The sequence below is a fragment of the Cryptomeria japonica genome, chromosome 4 (assembly GCF_030272615.1).
Source record: "Cryptomeria japonica chromosome 4, Sugi_1.0, whole genome shotgun sequence".
Classification (NCBI taxonomy): Eukaryota; Viridiplantae; Streptophyta; class Pinopsida; order Cupressales; family Cupressaceae; genus Cryptomeria; species Cryptomeria japonica.
In genome coordinates, this window is record NC_081408.1 from 425,767,182 (window position 1) to 425,778,644 (window position 11,463).

Here is an 11,463-nt window from a genome sequence, read left to right on the forward strand (position 1 = left end):
AGTCTGTGGATGAAAAGTAGAACTTCAAATCTGCCTTGATCTTCTTCCAAAGTGTTCTCCAAAAATAGCCAACAGACTTAATGTCTCTATCTGAAACTATTCTCTTAGGTAATCCATGCAATCTCACCACTTCTTTGAAAAATAGGTCTGCTACATGCAATTCATCTGATGTCTTCTTACAAGGTATGAAATGAGCCATCTTCAAAAATCCATCCACTACCACAAATATAGAATCATTCCCTCTTGATGTCTTAGGAAATCCAAGTACAAAATCCATGCTTATATCCTCCCAAGGTCTTATCGGTATTGTCAAAGTTTTATACAATCCCACATTTTGACTACTACCCTTTGCAACTTGACAAACTCTATAACTTTGCACATATCTCTTAACATCCTTATGAATCTAAGGCCAAAAGTATTGCTCACTCTCCAATGCACCTATTTTGTCAATGCCAAAATGTCTAGCTAAACCTCCACTATGTTTCTGTTTTATCAGGTTGTCTCTCATGGAACTCTTAGGTATGCACAATTGAACTCCCCTGAATAACATCCCATCCTGAATGAAATAATCTGACCATTTTCTCCTATCAACCATAACCAGTTCGCTACATGCTTTCCAAGGTTCTGCAAAATCTGAGTCTTCATCATACAAGGTCTTTAAATCTTCAAAACCTAATACTATCACTCTCATCTCAGTTAGTAAATTCATTCTCCTACTCAATGCATCAACAACTTTGTTAGATTTCCCACTTCTATGTTTTAACACAAAGGTGTAACTCTGCAAGAATTCTACCCATCTCATATGTCTCTGATTCAACCTACTATGACTATTCAAATACTACAAAGCTTGATGATCTGTATACAACACAAACTCCTTAGGCAACAAGTAGTGTCTCCATTTCTTCAAGGCTTGAATTCTAGCATAAAATTCTCGATCATACACTGAATATCTCTTCTGAGCATCCTCACTGAAATAGGCTACTGCTCTCCCTTCTTGACTCAAGACTGCTCCTTTTGTTGTTCTACTTGCATCACAATCCACTTGAAATACTTTATTGAAATCCGATAAAACTAACACAGGCCGCTCAGTCACTTTTTGTTTTAACAATTCAAAACTTTTGTTTGCTCTGGTGATCCACTTGAATTATTTCTGATCTCCTCTCATGGTCTCAGTCATAGGGTTACAAACTGAAATGAATTTTTGATAAACTTCCGGTAAAAACTAGCTAATCCATGAAATGATCTTACCTCCCCAATGCTTTCTGTTGTAGGCCACTCAATAGTGGCTTTGACTTTCTCAAGGTCCATCTTTAAACCATCCTTAGATATTACAAATCCTAAATAGACTAACTCATCCTTCATGAAAGTACACTTCTTGATATTGATCAACAACTTTTCTTCTCTCAACCTCTGCAAAACTTATCTTAACTTCAACAAATGCTCCTCTTTTGTTTTACTAAAAATTAGAATGTCATCTAAATACACAACAACAAGATTACCCATGAATTTATTCAATACCTCATTCATCGGCCTCATGAAAGTACTTGGTGTATTAGTCAATCCAAAAGGCATCACCAACCATTCATATAGTCCTTAGTTTGTCTTAAATGTTGTCTTCCACTCATCACCTTCTCTGATCTTGATCTGATGATATCCACTCTTCAAATCTATCTGTGTAAAGTATTTTGGTCCACTCAAACAGTCCATTATGTCATCCATCCTAGGCAAAGGAAACTGGTATTTCACTGTGATTTTGTTTATTGCTCTTGAATTGGTACACATTCTCCACTCTCCATTATTCTTAGGTGCTAATACTGTTGGTACTGCACAAGGGCTCAGACTCTCCTTGATCAAACCTTTCTTCAACAACTCCTGCACTTGTCTATTCAGTTCTTCATTCTCTGTCGGTGTCAATCGGTGTGTAGCTTTGTTAGGCAAACTAGCTTTGGGAACCAAGTCCATGCAGTGACTAATACTTCTTACAGGTGGCAATCCATCAGGTACATTATCTGAAATGATGTTCTCATATTCTGTTAGCAAATCTCTTATCTCTTCCAGGTGCTCTCCTTTTGGTTCAACTCTCTCAGTCTTCTTAGGAATTAAGGCAAAACACACATTCTCATGTCTCAATCCATCCATGAATTTCCTTCCATCTACTAAACAAATTTTGGCATCAGACTTCATTCTTCAAAGGTTCCTCTAAAAGGTAACAAGGTTTGCTTCATCCCATTGGCCACAATAGTGTATGTATTCTTCCTCATATCATGTATTGTCTGTCTATCAAACTGCCAAGGTCTACCCAACAAAAGATGACAAATATCCATAGGTATAATATCACACAAAACTTCATCATGATAATTCACAATTTTCAATTTCACCAAACATTGTTCACTTACTAACAACTTATGTTTATCCCGAATCCATGCTATCTGATAAGGCTTAGGGTTTTATAATCTTTCCAATTTCAATTTATTCACCATCTCTTATGAAATAAGATTATATGAACTACCACTATCAATAATAACTTTACAACACTTACCAGATACCTTACATTTGGTCTTGAATAGATTCTTCCTCTGCAAGGGCTCTTCATCTCCTCCGGCATGACACAAAGCTCTCCTCATCATCAACAGTTCTCCATCTTCCGATTTATTGTCTGATCCGGTGGGGTTTTTTTCCACCACTGCTACTCTTTTGGTAGCCTATGTCTTCTTGCACTCAAATTCATGGTGTCCTTATCCTCCACACTTAAAGCAAGTTCCTCTAAATATCCTCTTGTCTTGTCTTCCAAAGTTCTCATTCCGGTAACCATCTGGTTCTCTCCTTCAGTAGAAATTTCTATCATACTTCTGGTATGAATTACCTTCTTTGCTCACTTCCTTGTCCTTGTTCTGATCTATACTGGTTCCTCTATCTTCGGTATATCCTCTTCCTCCTTGAAATCTTCCTCCGGTAAACCTTCCACCTCTACCTCTTCGTCTCTGCTCATGTCTTTTGTTCAATTTATCTTCAGCCTTTAGGGCATACTGGTAAGTCTCTTCAACACTCTCCAATTTGATCATACTGAGTTCATCTTGTATAGACATCCGCAATCCATTCAAATATCTTGTAATTTATTCAAATTCATCATCAACATGTCCGGATCTCATGTTCAACTTGTAAAATGCTTCGGTGTACTCCTTCACACTAGATTCCTTATGTCTCATATTTTTTAACTTCCGAAACAAATCCTCTTGATAATTCATCGACACAAAATTTGATTTCAATAGCAATCATCTGATCCCATGTCTTAATCTTTTCTTTACATCTTCTTTGTCTATCAACTTGCAAATGTTCCCACCAAAGAGATGCATGACCTTTCAACTGGGTACATGTATATTTCACCTTCCTCTCTTCTGTAGTGTTTTCAAAATCAAAATACTTCTCCATCTCCAAGATCCAATCCATCAATTCATTTGAATCTAAATTCCCATCATATTCCAGTGGGGTAAAATGAGGTTTAGTGTTCACCCTACTCAAAACCCTTAAAAGCCTTTCTTCATCTGGGTCAATCGCCAATAGGTTTACTTGTTCTGTCGGGGCTTCTTCTCAAGCAACTTCACTTACATCTTCAATATGTTGACCTCTTCTTTGGGATGTCTCCACGACTTCTAACCAGGTTGCTATTCCTTGCAACATCTCCATCACAACATGGTCTACATTCCCACGTGCTCCACCATTCCTAGTTCCTCTTCACGCCATCGATTCATTCTAGTCCTCTACAATTACAGGTTGGATCTGTAATCTACCACCCTACAACAAAATTCAGGACACGCAACCTCCAGAATGAAACTTTGCTCTTATACCACTTGAAGCAGTCACCGATGAGGAGGGACCTCAAAGAGATCAATCTATACCGATCAACAAGAGTAAACACAAAGATATTATGGAGGCAGTACATAACAGATAATTTTATTGCATGAAGTTTGATTACATCTAATCAGTAACAACCGGGTTACAACATACCGACATACAAACCTGATAGAATTGGTCATAATTGGGACCTTGAATCGAAAGATCTATCTTCTATGCACAGTCTAGCTACCTGATTCTCTAATTGATCACATTACAAAGCATAATTACATATATATATATATATATATATATATATATATATATATATATATATATATATATATATATATATATATATATATATATTGATCCAAAGGATCCAGTCGGCCCAAAAGGGATCAAAACCTGAAGAAAAAGACCTAACATGAAAATAAAAAAGGTCGGCCTCCGCCAAGAGATTCCTCTAGAAAATCCAAAGGATGAAATGTAGAAGGTCGTCCACATGCCAAGGAACATTGAAATCAATTCCCAAGGCTCCACAAGCTTTGGAATGGGTTTCGGTAGATCACCAAAACAAGTCTCAGGCAACCGATAGAAAAGGAACAACTGGTAACAAGAAATTGTCATGGAAACCGATAGCGATATCTTGCCAGAAAGTGATGCAAATGTGATGCGGTTTGAAATAAAGAAAGATGATTAAGTCTTCAAGTAGAATCAAACTCCACATGATCCAGTGAGCCAAAACTGGGACACACAAAAAGGAAAACTGAAACTGCAAACAGAAAGGAAAATGTTTTTTTTTGTTGATGCAAGATTGTTGTGAACTGGGGATGCTCCTGCATCAATTTATTATATCCTTGTAGTTATAGTGTGTATTATCAAAAAGAAATCCTTTCGATGAGACAAGATAGACCGATGAAGCCATAAAAGTGATCATCACAAGATTTAGGATCATCAAAATAAGGGTTAGCTACTATAAAACACTTCAATGGGTCTTATACTATTGATGATCCAAAAATTCATATGATCGAGGGATTGAAAGTTATTGAAGGGTGAAATTCGATGAAAGTTACAACACCAATAAAGCAGAGGAGGAGTATCATCGTGGAGTAAATGTTATCTAGGTCGATAAAAGCAACGCAGCTAAGAAACAAAAAAATGCTCTTATCGAAGTCAAGCAGTTCGATGATATGATAAGGATCGATAAAAGGGAAATAACGATTATCAAAGAAGGATTGAAGTGATTGTGAAGAAACAAAGCTACTCAAAGAAAGGGATTTTCTCATTATCGAAGGATATGGTTTCATCGATATAACTCATTGATGAAAGTAAGGGTTTCGGTGAAACATAAAGACTGTATCATCGATAGAACAAGTTTCATCGAAGAAGGAACACCAAGACTGGGACCCACATAGTAACATCGATGAAACATATACTTTCGATAAAAGATTATTTGTTATTATCGCCACAGTGTGTATTATCGAAAAGCAAGTCTTTTGATGAGACAAGTAAGATCGGTGAAGCCATAAGAGTGATCATCGCAAGATTCAAGATCATCAAAATAAAGGTTAGCTACTATAAAACACTTCGATGGGTCTTATACTATCAATGATACGAAAAATTCATATGATCGAGGGATTGAAAGTTATCAAAGGGTGAACTTCGATAAAAGTTACAACACCAATAAAGTGAAGGAGGAGTATCATCGTGGAATAAACGTTATCAAGGTCGATAAAAGCAATACAACGAAGAAACAAAAAAAATGCTCTCATCGAAGCACCACATCTTATCAAAGACAAGCAGTTCAATGATATGATAGGGATTGATAAAAGGGAAATAACGATTATCGAAGGAGGAGGTATCATCGAAGTGATTGCAAAGAAACAAAGCTATTCAAAGAAAGGGATTTGCTCATTATCGAAGCCTATGGTTTCATCGATATAACCCATTGATAAAAGTAAGGGTTTCGATGATCCGAAAAGTGGTTTGGTAGAAGGACATTGTCTTATTGATTTTCGGAATACACATCAATGACACATTGCTTTTCAATAAAAGAAAAAGGGGGATTGTCTATGTGTTAAACTCATCGATCGCTCTTGATGTGACTAGTAATGATGGTAATACCTTGATCAGAGAAAAAAATGAATACATGCACAAGTGAGATTTAACAGAATTAAATTCGAAAGGTGTTTTGAAGTAAATACAAAGAATGTTGTATTCAGATTAAAACATAAAAGAAAGGATAGAGCCATTTTGGAAGAGAAAAAGCTTACAATTGATCCAGAGGTGAATTGCGACTTGGGGATACAGTAAAAGGAACACATAGTTGGAAACAAGTAAGTTGCTATATTGATTTTTCCCTGTGAATTCATGGAGTCCTCTTCATCTAAACCAGCTAAGAGTAGGAAGCCCAAGAATCCCCTACCTATTGATACTAGTGAGGTAGCTAAAAGAAAAAGACAGAAAAAGGAAGAGAGAGCATTGAACCAAGACTTATTGGACCAATTCCCTGCGTTTAGCATGAAATTATGTAGAGTGAAGTCTGAAGAGGATGGCCTAGAGGATAATATGGAATTTGTAGGAGATATTTGGACCGAGATCAGAGGGTATGATTTATTCATGTTTCATTGGAAGAGGAGAATGCCTTGAGCCTGTCAGTAATCCATGGAGGTTGAATATAGGGAGACTAGTAGTTCCAAATGTATTTATTAGTCCTAAACTGATAAAAGCTCTCGCAGATAGATATGATCCTAAAACAAAGATAATTTATGACAAAGACAACAAGCCATTAGTCGCAATAAGGAAGAACTTCATTGAGATAGTATTCAATTTAGATTTCAGAAATGAAGCACAAATTGATATGGAAAAATTAAAACAAGAGTATGTTTCCCTAGAAAGTACATACAAAAACCAGAGGTTGCCTTATCACAGAAGCAGGGAAGTAGGGGGAAAACCAGTAGTATTCGGAAGTAAAGAATTAGCTCTGTTTGATGTGAATATTTTTAGAACACACATCAAATACACCTATTACTCTGTGGGACAGGTATTGGGAGTTGAGGCACCTCCCCTAATGGACATTGCACTGATGGTTTTGGCTATAGATATCTAATCAAAGGATCTGAAAGAGTTTGATTATGCAACCTATATTGCAAATCGGATAAATCACTCTTTGGAGAAGATAAAAGGGGATTCTAGACAGATAGTGTTCACTCATTATTCTATGTTAATGCATATGTTATTATTTGTTGGGGATATGAATTCAATGTGGGGAAAGGATTTGCCATGAAATGTGCTTGATAAGCATGACGAGAAGAAGCATGTTCAACTGTGGTTGTCCATATGGGATTCAAGGTATCCAAATTGTTAGTACAATTATTTTGAGGACAAGTTTGTAAAGCCTATGATGTGTCTACTAGGATACAATAAGAATTTCTACTTATTCCTTGAAATTAAGAAGTTTCTCAGATCGTTGCAATTCAATGAAGAGATAGGAATTGATCATAACTGGGGAGACTGGTTTTCACATGAAAACCACACTTTGATCAGAGTTTATGAATTTGAAGGGATCCCTAATATCCTTCCTATGACCGTCCTTGATCGGTTGGCCTATTTGGAAATCGTCAGACATATGAATGGATCAACACAAGTCCACCTAAGGGCAAGGAGGAAATAGTCTTTCTTACCTGGATGTTTATCCTTTGGATATTTTTTGATTAGAAGCACAACAAGCTATGCACTCCTTGAGGGAAAGATAGGATATTATCAATTGTCCTATGGTACACCAAGAGAAAAATTTGATCCTAAGGGGTATATTCAGAAAGATCAGAATTCACAAGTATTAGACAAAATAGAGCATATCCCACTAGTGAATGAGGACATCATCAGAAACTTGGAGAGGGAGGAATCAGTCAGAAGAAAGGAGTTGTACAATAAGGATGGTAATGCCTACACTTGGAAGATGTAACAATAGAAAATAAACTTGCCTGATGTAGAAAGCACAGTGAATCCAGTAGATAAGGAAATGGCATTAATTCAACATGTAGAGAAAATCTTTGGTGATGTTCCTAGGGAGATAGTGGAGGCAGAACTTGAGGCACCAATTGAGGAACTACCACTTGAACACATGTCCCCTGACTCCAAAGCACAAGAGAGGCATGATAATATGCCTACACAACCTTCTGAGGGGGGTGATGAAAATATTGTTGAGGAGGGCTTTGAGGAGAAAGCAATTGTCAATGAGAGAATAGACGATTGTGCAACCTTTATATCAGATAATGATTTTATCCAGACTGAAGAGTTTCGATCATTCTTGTATGAACATAAAGACAAGGAATTGAGGGAGAAGAGAAAAATATACACATGAATGCACTCTTGGATGAATTACAAAGCATAATCGAGGAGGAGACGAAGATGATGACCCCAAAAAGAGGGGGACAACTGCTGAAGGAATTAGGTGCTATCATATACCAAGGGTGGAACATGAAGGGGGCATTGATTTTTGACACCTTTACAAAAGCAGTAGGGAGACATGAGATGAGATTGCCAGATAACATAGAATCAATCTACACTGAGTCAGGGTAAGATCCTGGACAGAAGGCCTTACTATAGTTGGAAATTTTTCCTAGGGATAAAAGACCTCTCATTCTGAACCCAAATGAAATGTATGCTACTCTTTTAGTGCACCAAGTAGGCAAGAGTGATCCCATGGAAACAACCATGTTAAACTTGAATGTGGCTAGACTCAACATTGACCAAATGGTTTATGTCAAGCGGACGATAGAATACTTTTAAGCATTTGTACCATAAGGAACAAGAAAAATGTGAGAAATGGCAGGAAACAGCCCTGCAGCTACAGAAGGAATCAACCCCTGAGAGAGCAATTTATCTTGATGAAGAACACATAATCATTCTAGCCTCACAAGATGCAATCTATTGGAAGTACAAAGCAGAGAAGTATGAAAAACAATTGATAGGTTGGAGGCACAGAAAGAGACATTTGTATGCTCATTAGTGATAGGGGTGGTCAAGCACAAAATCGACACCATGGATGCACAAACAGTCCCATTCTGGTCTACCTATAAGCAAACCTTCTCAAGCATTGATCACCATATGAGTTTGAAAGAAAAACTAATGGATCGGGATGGAGTGGAACCAAACATTTTGAGCAAACATGAAGAATTTTATCAGCTGCTGAAGAGAGATGTTGATAGACTTGAAGATGCAAAGGGGCTTCCAAACTTGATGAGTGAAGAAGAAATATTAACCCTGGAGAAATTTAAGAAGGAGATGGGAGGTAATCTGGAGCATACAATTTCTAAGATAAAGGAGGATGAAGATTTGGTGCCACAAGTCTCGAAAATAACTGATACTCTGTACGCATAGGAGTACACAATTAAGAGATTGATCACCGAGTGTGGCACTCATCGAGATCCAGCCTATGTTGAACACATAGGAAAAGTTAATCTTATACTTAGAGATAATTAAGTTTAGTTTACTATATTGTTAGCATATGTGCAGAGTATGATGACATGATGATATTGTATGTTGTCATTGATGTCAATATGCTAAAGAGTGAACCACTATATTGAAGTAAGCAACTTGAAAGAGAACCAATGTGATGTTGTGAACCGATATATGTGAAAAAGTGAAGTGGTATGTTTGTCCAAGTGAAGCGGTATGCTGGAATGTGAACCGGTATATGTGAAAAAGTGAAGCAGTATGTTTGTCCAAGTGAACCGGTATGTTGGAATGTGAACCAGTATATGGAATGTTTTGTATCAAGGTTTCATATGGTATGACTACCGGTTGGTAGTCTTAGCTTCAGGGTTTCTGGTTGAAGTGTTCTAAGCCTGTGTGATTCAACTGATGACATCGTGTGATGAGTTAGCATTGTAATGAAAAACAAATTGTGTTGCCACGTCAGCCTTGTGCACATGAAGGATCTTGCGTGAAGGAAATTGATCCTATCTACCTCGGGAATGTGTGAAGACTCTATAAACAATGGAGAACGCGTGATGGATTATCAACCTCCTAGAAGCGGTGAAGAACGAACGATGGAGAACATCTTGAGATTTGTTCAAGATTGTTGTAATCAATGCAATATGTTCAACGGTTAGGATCGAACTGGCTGAATTGCTTAACCTAAATATTTAAGGTTTAGGGTTTATGCTATCGACCTATCTGTTTCCTATAAGGTCGATGTTGTTTTTCAAGTTGATTTTGTTGGCAAATGTTGTGTGTGTATCTAAGTGCAGAGATACGTGATTCTTGCTAGACCATATAAGAGAATAGATACCTGCAGAGTGTGATTGCAGAAGGAAGGAACTAAAGTAGATCTACATTGGCATTGAAGTGTTGTTACCAGATCATTGTAATACCTGTTGACCTCTAGCCACTTCAATAGTTGGAAAATCCCTTAACAGGGTAGCTTTAACCGACTTGTTGTAAATCCTTTAACAGGGTGACTCAAAATCATTGAGTTCTTAAAATCCTCTAACAAGGTAACCTTTAACAGGGTTTAACCCTTAACCGGGTATTTTAACCATCCCTTAACCAGGTGATCCCTAGCAGGATCGGTTCCTAACATAACCTATTGTAAAGTCTTTAACCGGACTAGGCTCCTAACAAAGTGGACTTCAAAAGGGTTCAAAGAACAGATTGTGGGTATTCATCCCCACTATGGTTTTTCCCAGTTGGGTTTCCATGTGAATATGTGTGTTATGTGTGATGCTTTTCATGTGATGCTTTGTTATTCTTTGTCAAGCGGTAAAGAATGTTGAACCAGTAAGTCTTTACATTTCTATTGATGTGTTACTAGTGTATGCATATGGGTGAAGTGGAAATATGATGTTAGATTGTGTGGAAAGACAAGAGTTACTGGTTTATGTCTTTCACATTCTTACTGTGTTGAACCGGTAGTAATCTGGTTTTGACTGGTCTTATTGCTTGCTAGTCAAGTGTAGTGTTTTCAGCAAACCTGTGCAAGGAAAAGTGTTTTTGTTTGTATTGATTCACCCCCCCCCACCCCCCTCTCAGTACTAGTTAGGTACTAACTGTGCATCATTGATTCATCATAACACATAGGAAAAGTTAATCTTATCCTTAGAGATAATTAAGTTTAGTTTACTATATGGTTATTTTTGTAAAGAACATGACCGTTGGTCAATAATCATAACTGTTTGAGATTTCCACTATATAAAGGAAATCGTTTTGTAACATAAGGATATCTTTTAGAAAGAGTACTTGAACTATTATGCAAGCAATGACATATCCAATATTTCAAGCATTTTGTAAACAATTTTTGCAATTAATGACCAGTTTCCTATTTTCTCTTGAGTATACAGATAAGTGTTTTAATCAATCGGTTCCTTTGTGATTTATATTTTTAGTAAATATAAACTACTTAGAATCTTTCTGCATGAGATATTGTTTGATGAAATATTTAATTTGATCATCAAAAGTATGATACTTAGAATCTTTCTATATGAGATATTGTAACATGCATCTCAATACAAGGTCTATTCAGACTCTGACAGTCAAACAAAAACAAGTAATAAAAGACAAAAGAAAAGTAAAGGTTTCATAGCACCGACCTCAAGTTCAACACGTCTACTACTATGAATATCATTC